An 18239-nucleotide genomic window follows, 5' to 3' on the forward strand; every position below is an offset into this window, starting at 1 on the left:
AAGAGTGACTATGTGCGTGAACAATCCAACTGATGGAGGCTAAAATCCCAAAATCTGTCCTAAGCAAATGCAAGAAACCAAAAATACATCTGGTCTCTGATGTCTCATCCCTAACTTTTGCCCCACCCCAGTCACCTTCCAAACCTCTTAGAGACTCAAACTAACCTCGTGAAGCAGCTTGACACACATCTTCCTTTCCTGTCATTTCTTTTTCTCCATTTGCTGGCATCTCCAACAGCATTTTAATATCATCTTCGATTTCATAGTTTTGGAGAAACTGGGCTAGAAACTCATCGCCAACAACGGGTTTATCTGATGATACAGGAAAGAAATGCTGAAATTTGGAGACTCCGGGGAAATTAGATTTCCCCAAACATATTCTTCTTGTACAACACTCAGTAATACCCCTACGTCATGAATTAGAGTTAAGCCATGGGTGGGTACTATGGAAAACAGAGCAGAAAACAGTTAGATAATGAAGAGAGAGGGGCGCCTGGGTGTCTCAGTCATTAAGCATCTGACTCTTGGTTTCCAGGAAGGTCATGATCTCACAGTTCTTGGGATCCAGCCCGCGTCCACCTCTGCACTGACAACGTGGAGTTTGTTTGGTTTTTTCTCTCCCCCTCTCTCTCCTGCCCTCTACCCCCCCCCCACCCACCCCGACACAAATAAACAATTTAAAAAAAGAAAAAAACCTGCGGGATACAGGTATCATCAGAGAGCGATATATTCACTCAGGTCTTAGACTAAAAGACAAGTAAAGATTTCATTTCATACAAGGCTAAAAGCTCTCACATTTAAACATATAGTCTTGTCCTTGGCATCGAGTTCTTCCTTTACCTAACCAGCAGAGAAGTGTTGAAAGGTCAATAGATAGACATTAAGGATCTTAAAGGCAACAGCTTAAAGGAATAACACACACAAATTCTAAAGAGAAGGACAGTGTTGTCAAAAGAATACCTGTATGGGAGATCTCCTCTCTTTGACGTATGTTCAAGGGAATTTCCATTGAATGATTCTGGAAAACAAAATGGAGAAGAGTTTGATTTTGGTGGGACTTCTGAGCCCAATGGAGCACATAGATTTCTTAGACATGGTGGACAACCAAAGGCGATATTTGTGAGGGTCTTTTGGCTGAATACTGTCACCCGGAAGGTGAACTGAAACTAAGGCTGTAATCTCCACAAACTTAAATGGTATCTGATACGTTTTAGTCCGGACACTCGTAGGCAGTTAGGTCCTTGAAGGCAAGTTGGAGACAATTCCACAGTCTATGGCTTTGCCCTGATGCCACCCGCTGTGACTCTGGGCCCAGTATTTGGCTCATGAAAAATCCAATACAGTTGCAGAGAATCCAGCCTCCATTGTTATACTCCCATACTCCTCACAAGCACCTTTACAATTCTAGGTAATTCTCCAGAGCCCCCAAGTGTTAAGTGGTGCCGTAGTTCAATACTAATCTTTCCTTCAAGCCACGGCCCCTCCGTGTTAAGCATGCCCTCGACATGGACTCACTAGTATTTCCACGTGCCCAAGGTCAAAACTCCCCTAGGCATCTCCAGGATGCTTCTTGGCCCTCAAAGTATTCTACAACCTGCATAATAGTTTTCTGCTCGTCCCATTTGCCTCTAACTCCCGGGGAAAAGCCATAACCCACCTGGCATGGCAAGCTCTCCATCCTTGAAATGGCTGAAGACAGATTTCCACCTGGAGACTTCCGTTTTTAAAGGCAAGGAAATCGCATTAGCATTAACCAAATCAAATCAATCAAGTCGTTACAGGAAGCTTGGCTCTCACCTTTATCCCTGATAACATGAGGACCTTTCAGACTCTTTCACCATGAAGATGATACTCCCACTTTGATTTGAGTGCATACGTTTTCTATGGGTACCTTGGATCCCTGAAGCCCATTGATGGAAGTCACGTGTAAACTCCCTGGATGAGTGAATTTTCCCTTCAGAGTCTAGTTCCCAAACACACTCATATGGACCCCGCACCTAAATTTTAGGAAGATTCGTAGTAGAGCCCAGGAAGACTGAGTGTAACAGTAACTATTGAGAAGCTAGCTACAAAAGAATTCTTCAGTTCAAATTGTCTGTTGTTCCCTTCTAGAATTTTGATTGCAGAAAGAAAATACAAATTTGGCATTGCAGAGTTGACTTTAAAATATTTGATAACCTCCTAAGAATGTATGTGTTTACTCTGTCAATGAATACAATGGCAGTGTTTTTGTCAAGGGGATACAAGTTTTTCGAGTATTTTTAACAGGCTCAGCCAACTGAGATCCTACGAGGAAATCAGCTAAAGTTCCTGTCTCCCGGGCACCTGGGTGGCTCAGTCAGTTAAGCTTCCGACTTCAGCTTAAGCCATAATCTCATGGTTGGTAAGTTTGATCCCCACGTGGGACTCTGTGCTGACAGTTCAGAGCCTGGAGCCTGCTTCACATTCTGTGTCTCCCTCTCTCTCTGCCCTCCCCCGCTTACACTCTTTGTCTCTCTCTCCCAAAAATAAAGAAACACTACAAACGAAATTGTTTTAAACCCTTCAACAAAACTACAGACAAATCATATTGATTAACATAGATTTGTTAAGATCTTAAAAGGTTGCTTAGAAAAGGAATGTGTTAGGGGCTCCAGAATGGCTTAGCCGGTTAAGCCTCTGACTTGGGCTCACGTCATGATCTCAGGGTTAGTGAGCTCCAGCCCAACTTCCTGTGAGCCCTGTTTCTCTCTCCCCGCCCCCTTCCCCTGGCTCACCTGGACCCAGCCTCGCTCCCTCTCAAAAAAAATAAAAAAGAAAAGCAATATATTAGGAACAAGTGCACTTTACTGCAGGAATTCAAGAACGGTTCAGCATATAGGAATTAATTAACATTATCTGTTTAGGTTGCAAATTAACACTATAAACTGAGGAAGACAAGTCCTGGTGATAATACTGATAGGTGTCAGAGGAAAATATGTGATGCTCTACAGCAACTTTCACATTTTAAGAAATTCTCATCAAATTAGATGCAGTGATGCACTTTTTTTTTTTTTTAATTTCAGACAGGTTAATTAGCATATAGTGCAACCATGATTTCAGGAGTAGATTCCTTAATGCCCCTTGCCCATTTAGCCCATCTCACCTCCCACAATCCCTCCAATAACTCCCTGTTCGTTCTCCAAATTTAAGAGTCTCCTACATTTTGTAATACCTCATTATATATATTTATCGCATCAATGTATTACTCCATTGTATATATATATATATATATCACATCTCCTTTATCCATTCATCTGTCGTTGGACATTTTGGGCTCTTTCCTTACTTTGGCTATTGTTGGTAAACACTTTTTAAAAAATGAATGAATATAGATAGGACAGATATTTTAACGCTGATGTTTTTTTCTTCTCTTATATTTTTGAGTATTTCTTCTTTTTTCCATTTTTTACATTTAATGTTTATTAATTTTGAGAAAGAGACAGAGACAAAGAGCGAGCAGAGGAGGGCCAAAGAGAGAAAGAGGGACACAGAATCTGAAGCAATCGCCTGGCTCTGAGCTGTTAGCACAGAACCTCACGTGGGGCTTGAACTGATGAACCGCGATATCATGACTGGAGCGGAAGGCAGATGTTTAACCGACTGAGCCACTCAGGCGTTCCTTTATCTACTTTTTCTAGACCCATGGTCTGTTCGTTCCAAGCCTTTGGTCCCAGTCCTATGGAGATTATATCTTTGCATTCTGCTCTCTTGACAATGAGCAGTTTTCGGTTTCACTTTCTATCCAATTTTTTTAGTACATCATTTAATAAACTGAGTTCTTTTTTAAGTGTGTGATCCTCCTTCTTCATAGTTAATACTGTTTCTTTTTCATACTCCCCTTTATAAATATTTTTATTCATCTTCAAATGGGTAGGATTCTTGCCAGACTCCGGGGCTAACAGGCATGTAGATTTCCCTTGGCTTATTGCATTTGATAAGCATATGTGTGGGTTGAATGCCCTTCTAAGAGCAATATCTACCCGTCACTTTGTTGTCATTAGCACTTACCTCAATTCCTAGTGGTCTACCTCAAATCTTTCATCGAAGGCAGTGTTTGTTAAACTAAAGATCACAACGTATTAACAGAGCCTGATATCACTTTAGAAAATCACAACTCCAAATGTCCTTGTGCATTGCCTGTAACTGTGTAACGCCTGCTTGGCCAAGGCTGTTTTCAGTTGTATGTACATATTCATGCATATGTGCGTAAAATGCGTTTCTTACTGTGGTCATAGTCACAATTGTTGAAGAGCACTGCTCTTGGCGGATATGCTCTGCTCTAATCGGTTGATCCCTTAGTCCCACTGCCTGTTTCTCGAATCCTTTGAAATACAAGAACGTAACAAAACCTAAATCCACCTTCTGATGCACGTGTTTGTCACACATCAAAATAGATTAAAACTTTCTCTGATACTCTGACGCATCCCTCCTTCCCTATTTCCTCAAGCCCTGCTGGCCCTGGCCTTTGCGAAGACTGCTTTTCAACGCAGTGATAAAGGATTAAATGCAATGGACAGCGTCCACAGTTCAGGGACAACTAACTGTTCCATATGATGCTTTAACAGGACCCAACATCTCTCAACAAGGGAGAGGAAAGGAGGCAAGAATAAAGTCTCTTTCAGGCTCCTGTCAGGTAGATGGAGCTTCTGTATCTGTTTAGAACACATCATCACCATCTGTGCATTCAGTGGAAGGAAATCGTGAATTGCTAGTAGTCTTTTACTTAACCTTTTTTTTTTTCCCCAAACTCGTCTGTTTCATGCTACATATTTCCTGGAGAAACTGCAGTAAAATTTCCAGTCTGATGACATTTGAAAGCACATATTTTATTTTTTTAATTTCTTTTTTTTAACATTTATGCGTTTTTGAAAGAGTGACACATTGTGCGAATGGGGGAGGGGCAGAGAGAGAGGGAGACACAGAATTCCAAGCTGGATCCAGGTTCCAAACTGTCAGCACAGAACCCGATGCGGGGCTCGAACTCATGGACCGCAAGAGCATGACCTGAGTCGAAATCAGCCGCTCAACTCAGGTGCCCCTTCTTTGATTTTATTTTTAAGTTTATTTAATTATTTATTTTGAGATAGAGACATCACAAGTCGGGGAGGGGCAGAGAGAGAGGGAGACAGAGAGAATCCCAAGCAGGCTGTGGCCTGCCCCCACAGAGCCCGATGTGGGGCTCTGACTCACGAGAAGGTGGGATCATACCTGAGCCGCAACCCACAGTCTGACACTGAATCGACTCAGCCACCCAGGTGTCCCCAAAAGCACCTATTTTATGTATTTAAAATTGTCACTGCCTGTTTTATGTATCATTATGTCCACTTTTCTTCTCTCATCTTTTTTTCTCTTTCATTTTGTGTCCTTTGCAACTTGTGAAAGAATTTCAACCTCAAATGGACCCAGAGGATCCAAAAGGAAATATCTCCTGCGTACGTGCTCTGCACTTAGGAAAACAACGTGTAAGAACTACGGGGCTGATTTTCCATAAGTGCCCGATTTACAGAAAACTAATAACAGTGACATCGTCTTAAATGATAGGGAATTGGTCAGGGGTTACCTTGTGTGACCCTCATGATGTGTTGATTCACCTACAGTGTCTAGACATGTGAACAAGAAACGCCCCCGATCAGGTGGGTCTCACCAAAGAAGCCCAAGTGAACTGCATTTGGATGATTGGATTGCTTTTGTCCACTGGGGGAATTTTCAAAGCTGGTCTCTGTTTTTATTTAAAGAGATTTTGAGTCAACTCTCCCCTCTTGATCCCCTGCTCATAATCACAATGGTAATATCCACTTCCTTCAGGATGCATACGCTTCTGCCTTTAGAAATAATTACAGGACAACTGAAGCACTTAAGGCCCTCCCCACACACACTTGTTCTTACCCACAACTAATGAAAGGGCTTATACTAAATCAAGCACTTAGAAAACATTTACGGTCTGGTAGAACAATCTTTCCACAGTCCATTCCAGATGAAGACACACATCACAACTTACAGCCTGGAAACTTTTTCTATTGGAAAGACAGCTCCAAAAATACTCTTCAACATCACTGGCAAGGCCTCTACCAGCTATTATTATTAACCAATCTCTGTGCACCCAGACTTCAAGGCACACACTCCTGGATTCATGGGTCACACCCCAAGTAAGCCCCACATCTGCATAGACTTGTACACCAACTAGTGACCTGGCACTGAAAATTTCTGGGAACTGAAGCAGACAGCATCTGAAGTAGACAACTTACCCGAGATATACAGACCAGACCTGTATAACTTGACATTTTTTTAAATTACTCTATGCTTAATATTTCATCCTATTCAGGCCTTCCATTGATCTCTCTCTAGTTTTCCTGACATTCTTTACTTTAGCTTTAACACATCATTTTATCCCTACCTTACAGAAACTCTGATTCTGCTACCTTACTGATTATTGGATTTGTGCCAGAGCAAATAATGCTCATGATGAACCCGAATTGTGGCGCAACTATTGTCTTTAGAAGGATGGCGAAACCTATCTGGCAAAGATAATGGATCTTCCTGTGGTAACTTTGAAACCATTCATGTCCTCTTTCTAGAAGTCTGACACTAAATATTATGGCTTTCCATTGGGTTTCCCTTACTCATAAAGGGATACCCTCACTCAGGTCTGGACTCTTACCCAAAATTTGTTTTGAAAACTATTATGAAAGTGGAAACACTCTAGGATATCTCCCACTAACTACTTATAACTATGTTATTTTATATAACCTAAATAAACATGAGGGAAACTTGATTCAACTTGCTTCTTCCCTAGATATCTTTTTCCCCAGATATCCAGACTTCCAGCAAAATCTTACTGATATTACATCAACTCACTTGTTACTTCAGGTCTATACAAATTTAAGATGTTCACATAACCATTCCCATAATGCTAGTAAACCAGATTATCATATGCTCCATGTAAATGATTCTATTTCTGATCATGCTATTCTCTCATTTTAGGAAAAAGAATTTGGTCAAAGGGACCCAATTATGCTCGACTATGCTTTATGCTTAGAATACATTGGATATTTCTTTTTATGTGGGAAAAAAAAAAAGGTATATTCTATCCTTTCCCTTAATTGGAAGGGACATTGTGGGATCATTGCCCTCACCCCTGATGCCAAAATTAAAAACCCTCTTTCCTCTATTGCTTATATATCTAATCTAGAGTCTTTCTCCTATCAACTTAAAAGGACACAGCAGAGCTGGGAAGTTTATAATTTTGAGTGGATATCTACAAATAACCCTATAGAAATGGTTTGGGGCATGCTTTCTCCAGGGACTTTTGAGCTTGGATTGGAGTAGCAGACCTTGAAAAAGCAATTTGTGGTCTTTCTAGAATCATGTCTACCACTTTCAATGCTTCTGTCTGAGCTTTTAACTACCAACAAGCCCAAATAAGCCTCGCAGGAACAAGCTTTACTACAACTTTAGGCTGCAGAGCCCTAATCCTGCTTAGCAGGGGGGAGCATGTGCCCTCCTTAGAAAGTAATGTTGTTTTGATGTCAGTAACCTGGAAAAAATAACACAAGCACTAAAAATAATGAAAGACACTATCGGGCAGAATACTGCCTTCTTCTGCTAGCGGAAGTTGGCCAAACTCTTGGAACCTGGGACACGTTTGATCTACTAAGCATAGGCAATTGGGCAAATTGGCTGAGAAGTACATTTTAATCACTAGCTATCATTGAGGTTTTGGTCATCAGTTTACTTGTTTTCTTAAATCTCTATTGTTTTAGTAAGCAAATGTCTTCTTCCCAAATGTAGGTACAAAATAAAATTCTTTCCTTTTCAAAGGCTTTTCCTGGAACTCAACTAACCATGGAAACTAAACCATACACCCTAGAGGGACATAACTGGGATTCTTCGTTTTCAACCCTCTTGTTCAAATAAGGCCAGTGAAATCCCATATCATGTTCCTCCTCTGTGGGACAAGATGCAAAAAGATGGTCCTTCTCAGCTTCATGGAAAAAGACCCCTGCACCTGAGAACAGCCCTTCTCAGCTCCATGGAACATACAATACAATCTGCATTGTATACAAATGAATACAATGAATTGTAACAATGAATACAACCAACATTGTTTTCTATGAAAGATCTTGATCAAAGGAGGAAATGGGGGGGGGGAGGGGAGAAAGGAGGAGAGGGATATGAAAGAATTTGTAAATGGAAAGTGGAGAATGGAAAGTCTCATGTATGTGCCCTCAAGGGGAAAAAACATAAGGAATGAGAGAGAGACTGATATCCCATAAATGCCTGATTTACAGAAAACAGATAATGTGGAATTTTCTTAAATGATAGGGAATTAGTCAGGGGTTCCCTCTCATGAGCATTGTGGAAATTTTTGCTTATGGTTTCCAGAGACACGAACAATGAACCGGGTCAGGACGATCTCACAAAAAGCAGACTTGAGCTTTATGTGTATGATTGAACTGGTTTTGTCTGCTAGGGGACTTTTCAAAGCTGGTCTATGTTTTTCATTCTAAATGAATTCTCCCCCCTTTCTATTCCCTGCCCATAAATGCAGCCAATCCCAAACCCTCAACAGTAGCTTGCTAGAGTTTGTGTGTCCCGCAATGCGATTTCTCTGTTATTCCCAAATAAATTCATCTTTTTTGAGCCTGCCCCCGTTTACTTCTTTACTAGGTCGACAATTTCTTTCTATTTTTTACTACTTTACCTTATATTTCATATTTGACCTTTTTTCTTTAGCATACATCTATTTTCTTCTTTTTCAGTTTTCACTTAACTTGTTCATTGTTTTAATAGTTTGTTACACTATTTTAACCATGTCTCTATTTATTTCATCTTTTCATGGACTTATCCATGTTTTGCATTAGAAAACGTTATCCTGAAAGCACAGTTGTTTCAATTTCTGGACTTTTCTTCTCACAATCTCAAAAAAGTTCTAACTTCCTTAATAGTCACTCTGTTATCTCACTTGCAACTTCCCCTTTCTCAATCCCCATGCAAAAAATTTGAAATTGTAATTCTAAAGATTTATAATCCAAAATCTGCACCACGATCCCATGATACTCACACATCAGTGACCACTGTAGTGTCTTTTTTTTTTTTTTCCCACTCCACGTGTAGTCCAATTCTTCCAAGAGAACAAATGAAATATAAAATACGTAATATCTTACATAGGATCATTCAGCACTGATTAAATCCTGAAGAGGCATTACTGCATAATAGGAAAGAGAGATTACAATTTATGAGAATCTTCAAAATAAATCTCAGATTTAACCGTTAAGAGTAATCAGCTTACTTCCAAAAGCTTCGTGAGGGTTGCCTTCCCTGTTTCTTATAATCAATTTGTCAGTTGATTTGCCAACAGATAATTAAGAGTAAGAACCTATTTCTGTTACTCTACGTTTTTGGAAAATAGCGTTCCATCTTTCTGTTTCTGATTTGGTGAAAAATAATAATAATATCATAAATACAATAATACAATAATAACGTTGGATTGATTTCTCAGGCAAGATGTGAAATGAAACGCATAAGAGGCTCTTCTGGAATTTATTTTAAACACTTAAAACTTTGGGGGCCTGGGTGTCTCGGTCAGTCATCCGACTCCTGATTTCAGCTCAGGTCTTGACCTCAGGGTCGTGAGTTCAAGCCCTGCATTGGGCTCGGTGCTGAGTGTGGATCCTAACAAGAAAGAAAGAAAGAAAGAAAGAAAGAAAGAAAGAAAGAAAGAACAAATAAAGCACAAATGACAAAATAAACAGTTTTTTGAAAAAAAAAAAAAAAAACAACACTTAACAACTTTGCAATATTGTGCTGTCTCAGAATCTTGACTCTGATAAATCCCCACAGGAATCTGTGGAAAATCTGGAAATCCTGCACAAGGAAATGGAGGGTGGAAAGGGGATGATCATCCATGCAACTGCCCTTGCCTTGCTTCCTGGCATGAAAAGTTTCAGCAGGCCTGATGTTCTCCGAAGTCTTCGATGGAAAGATAGCAATTCCTCTGTTCGTGGATTTTCCTTGCCCGAAGGAGGGACATTTGCCCTGATGCAATTGCCCCATCCTTGAATACAACCTCGTAGTTGGAGAAGGCGCCTAGGGCTTCCCAACATCTGTCCCTCTGTCCTCTAGCTTGGAGCTCCTTTAGGAGATCTGGGTAACTAAAAGATCCCTTTTAAAAAGATTTTCAACCTAGAACATCTGTCTCTGAAAACAGTAAGCTTATCTTTTCTGAGTAGTTCCTTAAAAATGTATGCTTATTGGGGCGCCTGGGTGGCTCAGTCGGTTAAGCATCCGACTTCAGCTCAGGCTATGATCTCACGGTTCATGAGTTCGAGCCCTGCATCAGGCCCTGTGCTGACAACTCAGAGCCCGGAACCTGCTTCGGATTCTTTGTCTCCCTCTTTCTCTGCTCCTCTCCCACTCCTTCTCTGTCTCTCAAAAATAAATAAATAAATGTTAAAAAAAAAAACAAAACATTTTTTAAATGTAAGTTTATTGTCTTCTTAGAAAATTGCAAAATAGCATCTCTCAGACTCACATTTTCGTCTGGAAAAAAATCAGCGTTCAAAGATTGTTATGTTACTCTTAGTTATTGCTGTATAAAATCATTTTATTACAAAATCAATCAGGAAAACATGTTTATCACTGAAACTGACCTTTGACATCGACTCTCCGGTCATTCACTGACTATGGAATAAGCTACCTGGACTCAAAAAAGAGTTTTATATCATTTTACAAAATCTTTATTTTCATACTACCTCAAAAATATTATTACATAGCAATATTCCACCATCAGAAACAATAATAAAGTGGAAGAGTGCAACAGAGAACTGCCTGTCTATCTTTTTTCCATTAGCTAATATCTTAACCATTTAAAAACATGCTTACAAAGGAGCACCTGGGTGGCTCAGTCGGTTAAGCGTCCGACTGCAGCTCAGGTCATGATCTCACGGCACATGCGTTCGAGTCCTGCGTCGGGCTCTCGGCTGACAGCTCAGAGCCTGGAGCCTGCTTCAGATTCTGTGTCTCCCTCTCTCTCTGCCCCTCCCCCTGCTCAAGCTCTGTCTCTCTCAAAACTAAATAAAAAATTAAAAAGAAACATGTTTACATGTACAAGATAATGTATTTTTACCCGTGTCCTTAGCAAAAAGGAAGGACTGTTGTGTTCTGTTGATAAAAGTATGTAATTGAATCTTGTTAATTGATTTCTTGCAGAAAGACAAGTTTAACAACATATTAGGTAAATCTTAACTCATTCTCCTTGAAATATTATTGTTCCATATCAAATATATACATACAGTTCAATGGATTCCTTTATAATTTTTATTTATTTTGTAAGAGAGAAAAAACAAGTGTCACATCTCATGGGCCCATGATTCTTCATTCATTTACTCAACAATGATTGAACGCTTGCTGTTATTGGATATGGTTCCCATTCACAAGGATCAGTGATCCACAAAACTGCATTTAAAATGGCAGTCTACCCCCCTATCTTGTGGCATTACTGACATCCCTTGTTCTGCTAGGAACTGCAAGCATTAAGTAATTATTGAATAAATGGATGAAGAATCATGTGCCCATGAGACAGGACACTTACTTCTCATTGAGAAGATGACGGGTGAGCAAAAGCAGAAGAGAGGAAGTTAGCCATGTCAGTATCTGGGAGAATACTGAAGGGTGAAGAGAATAAAAAGCACAAAGTCTTTAAGGCAGGAAAGCTTCTAGGTTCTGGAGGAAAGCAAGTGCCGTATGGCTAACGCAGACAAGGTAGAATCAGCAGTTTGGGCATGAGGAGACTGGGGATCACAGGACCGTGGGGGAGGGTTGTGCGGGCATAGAAAATGGCACACTCCTGAACAAAATTTCCAAAGATTATTCAGAGGCAGGAAATTGAGCTGCATCGAAAGTTATTTTGCCACTGGGGCAGTTTTTAATGATGTCCATGAAGAAAATACTACTGCCATCTAAAGGAGGAATCACAGCTCAGCTGACAAGCCCATTGGCCTGATCTCTGAATCATCATGGTGACATTAAACATGAGTCTTTCTAATAAGACCCCCCCGAAAAGCATCTTCTTTATATTCTTATTATCATTCACCTTGCTTCTCAAAATCTGACTGGAAATCCTTAATGGATAGAAATGTGTCCTTTATGCTCCCGAATTTTCCAGCTTGCTCTCTACTATAAGGATAAAAATGTGTCCTTTATGCTCCAGAATGTTCCAGCTTGCTCTCTACTAAGCCAAGTATTCACGGGGAGAAAAATATATATATACCCCAAATCAGCAAGTTACTATAGAGGATAAATTATCACAGCCAGGATTTCTGGTTCTTTCATCCATTAAAAGCATCGCTATGAATGTCCCACGTGTGTTAATACAAGTTTCAAGTTTATTCTACACCTGGCAATGCTTCTAACTCTACCCCCCTACTCTACGTACACTAAGGTGGCAAGGACACTCATTCACATCCGCTCACGGTTGCTCAATGTTCTGTAAACATACTTTTCTTTGAAAATAACATTGGTTTAGAGCTATGTCCAAAGGTAATGATGTCTTTCATAGAGTTTTTTTAATAGCTTTATTTTAAGAATTGTTAAAAATGTATTTGTTCAATTAACATTATATCAGCATTGGGGCACCTGGGTGGCTCAGTCGGTTGGGCGGCCGACTTCGGCTCAGGTCATGATCTCGCGGTCCGTGAGTTCGAGCCCGGCATCGGGCTCTGTGCTGACAGCTCAGAGCCTGGAGCCTGTTTCAGATTCTGTGTCTCCCTCTCTCTGACCCTCCCCCGTTCATGCTCTGTCTCTCTCTGTCTCAAAAATAAATAAACGTTAAAAAAAAAATTTTAAAAAAACATTATATCAGCATTATCAGTGATACAAAGTCGACTTTTCATGTTTACTTACTCTCCTCTAGTCTTCGTTTATGTAAATATTTAATGCCATTATTAGAGCCATAACTTAGCTTTTGTTCTCTTTTTCATGTAGCAGTAAATAGCAGTAATAATTTACATGTTAACTAGTGTAATCCAATCATGCAGGAATTATTGTCATTAAGTCAATGTTACAGGTGAAGAAGCAGAAACACTGAGAGGTTGCGTAATTTGCCCAAGACGGCACAGGAAGTGAGGAACCTGGGATTTCATCCCAGACGGTTCGGCAAGTGAGTCTATTGTGTGAACCCCTGTGCTGTCCTACCTTAAGTCCAGTTAAAATATTCTCACATTGTATTTCAGATTTCTTCTTTTCCAGACACTTTTCTTGCTTATATGAACATGATTTTAGCCAGGAAACGCTGTCAAATTATTTTATTTATTACTGCATTCAACAGATATTTATCAAGTGTCTATTAAACTGATGCTTGGAATTCCGTTACTGTATGTTCTTTCATGTGAGTTTAGTGGCTACCTACTATTAAAAATTGGAATGCTGGGACACTGATCTCTGACCTTAACATTTGGCTAAAACCTGCCATTCGGGTTCAGCCTTGGCCTCAACCTATTTCAACATCATTTCTGGATCCCTCAAATTGTGCATGATCAATAATCCAATGGTCTTTGTGGGTCATAATTATATAAAATCATTATCATAATGTTGATAATATAATCCAAGTATAATTTGTGGATCTATTTTAATATAGGAATTTTCACTTACAGTTATATGTATTTTAGATCTATCTTGCAGTGGAAAACTTCTTGCTCATCTCTTCCAAAAGGACAAATCAAAATATTGATATTTGCAAAAACTCCCTTGAGACATCAAAGCCCACTGTTGACCTTATTCATCCATCTGTCCTAAACATATTCCTGGTATAAAAAATATAGCATTATAAATGGGTAAATTAGGCTCACTTTTGAATTTTCTGTACTCACACATTTCATAAGGGTGGGTGGCAGATATAATGACAACTTTTATGTAAATCCCCACCTCTTTTCTGCAACTCTTGTCAATGTCTATTGCCCCTGAGAGTTCTGTAGGAATAAAGCAGAGAGCATGGGAAGAAATACTGAAGCCTGGTGTCTTCATCTAGGCAACAAATCCCCAGCAAGACCCTACCTTATCTCAGAATTTAGAAGTCAGACAATTGCCACAGGGATGTATATTTATCGGTTTAAGAGAATTAAAAATGAAGCAATATCTGTCATATCAGAAATGTTTCATTCGACCAATTATTTTGACAATGAGGACTGGCTTTGCAAAATTAGCTTATCGGTAAACATTTTCTAGAAATGTAATCAGCTAAATGTGTAAGTCATCATTTAGAAAATAGGTTAAAAAATTTTATAAAGTTTTATATTTTAAAAGTATAATTGAATTAATATTTCAATTTTCCAAAATTTCTTGAGTGTATTAAGTGTGTGTCTTTAAGTGAGAAAGTAACCATCAGTAGCCATTTATAAGTGCTGATAAGTCTTTTTCTAGAGACTGAATATGAGGATGATTCTAATGGCTGAGTTCCAAATTCTTTAGCAATTGACCTAGTTTCCAGTACTTTGCTTTCAACAAAATTAAGGAGGCTATTTTTTTTTCAGCTGATAGATAATTAAAATTATATTTAATGATGATTATAATGTGACTTTTGGTTTATAACCTAGATGCCTAAATAATTAAATGATATTGTTATAATAGAACTTCTCTCATATTTGTCTCTTTATGTGAAAAAGTTGCCTTGGTGTCTACACCTTTATGACAGAAAACAGAGCAGGAATATTCTAGAATAGAAGTAGAATAGGATCAGGTTGCCTGCATGGCTCAGTCAGTTAAGTATCGACTCTTGCTTTCAGCTCAGGTCATGATCTCATAGTTCGTGGGTTCAAACCCCACATTGGATTCGCCCTAACAACGTGGAACCTACTTGGGATTCTCTCTCTCCTTCTCTCCCTGCCCCTCCCCTGCTCATGCTCTCTCTCTCTCTCTCAAAATAAATAAATAAACATTAAAAAGATTTTTAGAATAGAATAGAAAAAAACAGGAAGTAAATAAAGAGTGGAAACTTGTCTCAAGCAATAAGTAATATTCATCCAAAGATAAAAAATCTGATTGGGGGAACCAGATGGATGAAATATACAATTTCTTTCATTAAGAAATTATTTTCATACAAAATTTTATCTCTTGTGTTTAACATTTATTAAGATTGTAGTAGATATGTATGATCTTGATAAGTGATATACTGATAATATTTGTAATGATAACTCAACCCAAAAAATCGTATTCCTACTCAGAACCTTATAGCTACAAAAAAATTTTTTATAATTCTGATTATCTTTAGTTATAGAAATGAATGATAAGGTATTCATTAAGGTGTATTGAAGAATAAAACACCAGGATAAAATTATGTGGGGAATTAGAATGGAAATACAAGATCAAGAAGAAACAAGATTGATGTAAAATTTCCAGCTGGTAACAAAGGAGTTCATGTGTGTTTTAAATGGATGATGACTATACCAATAAATGACTGTGGTATTCACATTTCACTGCATGTATTTGAAAAGCGATATTACAGTTTTATTTTTAAAATATCATTATTTATAACATGGTTTTTGGCATCTTGCACATGATGAAAAATGTTTAAGTTAAAAAAGTGTGAGGATTTATATGTTTAATAAAATTCTTTTAAGGAATATAAGAAAAAAGGTTGAAGACCAAAGTGTATAAAAGCCGTCATTGAGAATCCTGAGAAAGAATTATTTACAACATATAATAAATATTTTAAGTGTACCTAATAAAATTTGCAATTAAAAATCAAAATGATAGGGGTGCTGGATGGTTTTGTCGGTTAAGTGATTCACTCTTGACTTCAGCCCAGGTTATGATCTCACAGTAGTGGGATTGAGCCCCGGGTCGGGCTCCATGATGAGCTCCAGCCTGGGATTCTCTCTCTCCCTCTCTCTCTCTGCCCCTCCCCTGCTCATTCTCCCCCCCCCCCCCGCTCTCTCTCAAAATAAGGAAATAAACTTAAAAAGAATCAAAATAATAAAGTTTTCATGACACCCAATATGTTCTTCCATTCTCAAAGTTCAAGCTATGAGTTTTGCTTCATCCAAATATGGATTTTTATTTTCCATTATTAGGCATTTGGCCAACATATAGGGTTGTTGCACATCCAAAAAGCTTAATTATGCCTGGGGGAAATAACATGGAGACCTCTTAACATCATTTATTATTTATTATAAGTTAATTTATCCCACATGAAGTCTGTAGAGTGTAAAAGTATTATTTATGACAGTGCAGGAGTGAAGGAGGAAAGCACTAAGGAGATCGGTAGAAAAGAACATAAAGATTCTAGTGAGGGCACAACCCAAAATGAAACAGAAGAGATTTGTACTCATTCAGCAAGCATTTACTAACTACTAAGGGCCAGGACAATGTGTTATTATGGTTTATTCTATTTGACTTGGCATTATATCTCCCATTGAATTTATTACCCTCCTTGAAGTTTTAATATCTTAAATATCTATAGTTTTACAGTTCACAAGAGGTGCCATGTAAATTATCTTCACTTCTCACTCTTTCAGATTATTTACAAAAATGTATGTCAAAAACAAAATATACTTCATCCACAGAAATGCCTGTTTCTCATCACATCATATTTTAGAGTTTAAATTGATTCTCTATTCAAAACATGCACACTTCATTTCGGGTGGTGTTAAATTCATGTAATAGTGTGGATCTTTCATATTTTCAGGATTTCTTACAAATAGATTCTAACACCGGAATAGCTCTTGGGAAATCAATAGGATGCTGAGTCACTATTGATAAGATATTTTTATATTGCTCAAGGTAAAATTAAACAAGAACGTTCATCAAATAAAGGTCATTTCCTTAGGGAATAAAATGAATTAATTGGCTTTATAGTCTAGATGTTCAGTGAACTAAGAAACAATAAGAATGTATTATATGGGTGGTATTCTAATGAACTACTATTTTCTTTATAAACAAACATAGGTTTACTATAAAACGCAAGCTTTAAACTGCTAAACAAGGGAGAGATTGTCTTTAGAGTTATTGTGTTTAAAATCCTGTGATAAATTTCACTTCTTTGTTTCACCAAAGAACCATATGTATCACCCAATAATTGCACTATTAGGCATTTATCCACGGGATACAGGTGTGCTGTTTCGAAGGGACACATGCACCCCATGTTTATAGAAGCACTATTGACAATAGCCAAAGTATGGAAAGAGCCCAAATGTCCATCGATGGATGAATGGATAAAGAAGATGTGGTAAATATATACAATGGAGTATTACTCGGCAATCAAAAAGAAGGAAATCTTGCCATTTGCAGCCCTGTGGATGGAACTAGAGGGTATTAAGCTAAGTGAAATTAGTCAGTCAGAGAAAGACAAATATCGTATGACTTCACTCATATGAGGACTTTAAGATACAAAACAGATGAACATAAGAGAAGGGAAGCAAAAATAATATAAAAACAGGGAGGGGGACAAAACAGAAGGGACTCTTAAATACACTGAACAAACAGGGGTTGTGGGAGAAGGGATGGTCCAGATGGGTAGGGGCATTAAGGAATCTACTCCTGAAATCATTGTTGCACTATATGCTAACTAACTTGGATGTAAATTAAATAATAATAATAATAGATTTAAAAAAACTTAAAAAAAAATAATAAAGAACCAGATGGGATAAAGCTTGTTCCCTGAACTACCAAGAAGATATTTAGGACATGTGTTTACATTAATAGCTATTTTTTAAAAAATGAAAGTCAAGAATATTCACTGAGGGACACCTGGGTGGCTCAGTCGGTTAAGGATATGACTTCTGTTCAGGTCATGATCTCACGGTTCACAGGTTCGAGCCCTGCATCAGACTCTGAGCTGTCAGCTCAGAGCCTGGAGCCTGCTTGAGATTCTGTGTCTCCCTCTCTCTCTGCCCCTCCCCCACTTGCATTCTATCCCTCTCTCAAAAATAAATAAACATTAAAAAACCTTTTTAAAAAAGAATATTAACTGTTTTCATCAAGTCATATAATTTATTTTGCTTCTTCTTCAAAATAGGTTAGGTACTGATTAATAATCAGAGACAGTGTAGCCTGAAAGTAATATTTTTCAAGGACAGAACATTTGAGAAAGCGGATAAAAGAATACTGATGGTCATAGAAATAATCTGGAATTGATTTTTTTATACTGGAAGTAGTTAATATGTTACAAAAATAAAGGGTTAGCAGTTTACTTTCACTGCCCATCAGGTAAAATAAAAACCAGTGAT

This window comes from Panthera pardus, unplaced genomic scaffold (genome assembly GCF_024362965.1).
Source record: "Panthera pardus isolate Hobbes unplaced genomic scaffold, ASM2436296v1 HiC_scaffold_6, whole genome shotgun sequence".
NCBI lineage: Eukaryota > Metazoa > Chordata > Mammalia > Carnivora > Felidae > Panthera > Panthera pardus.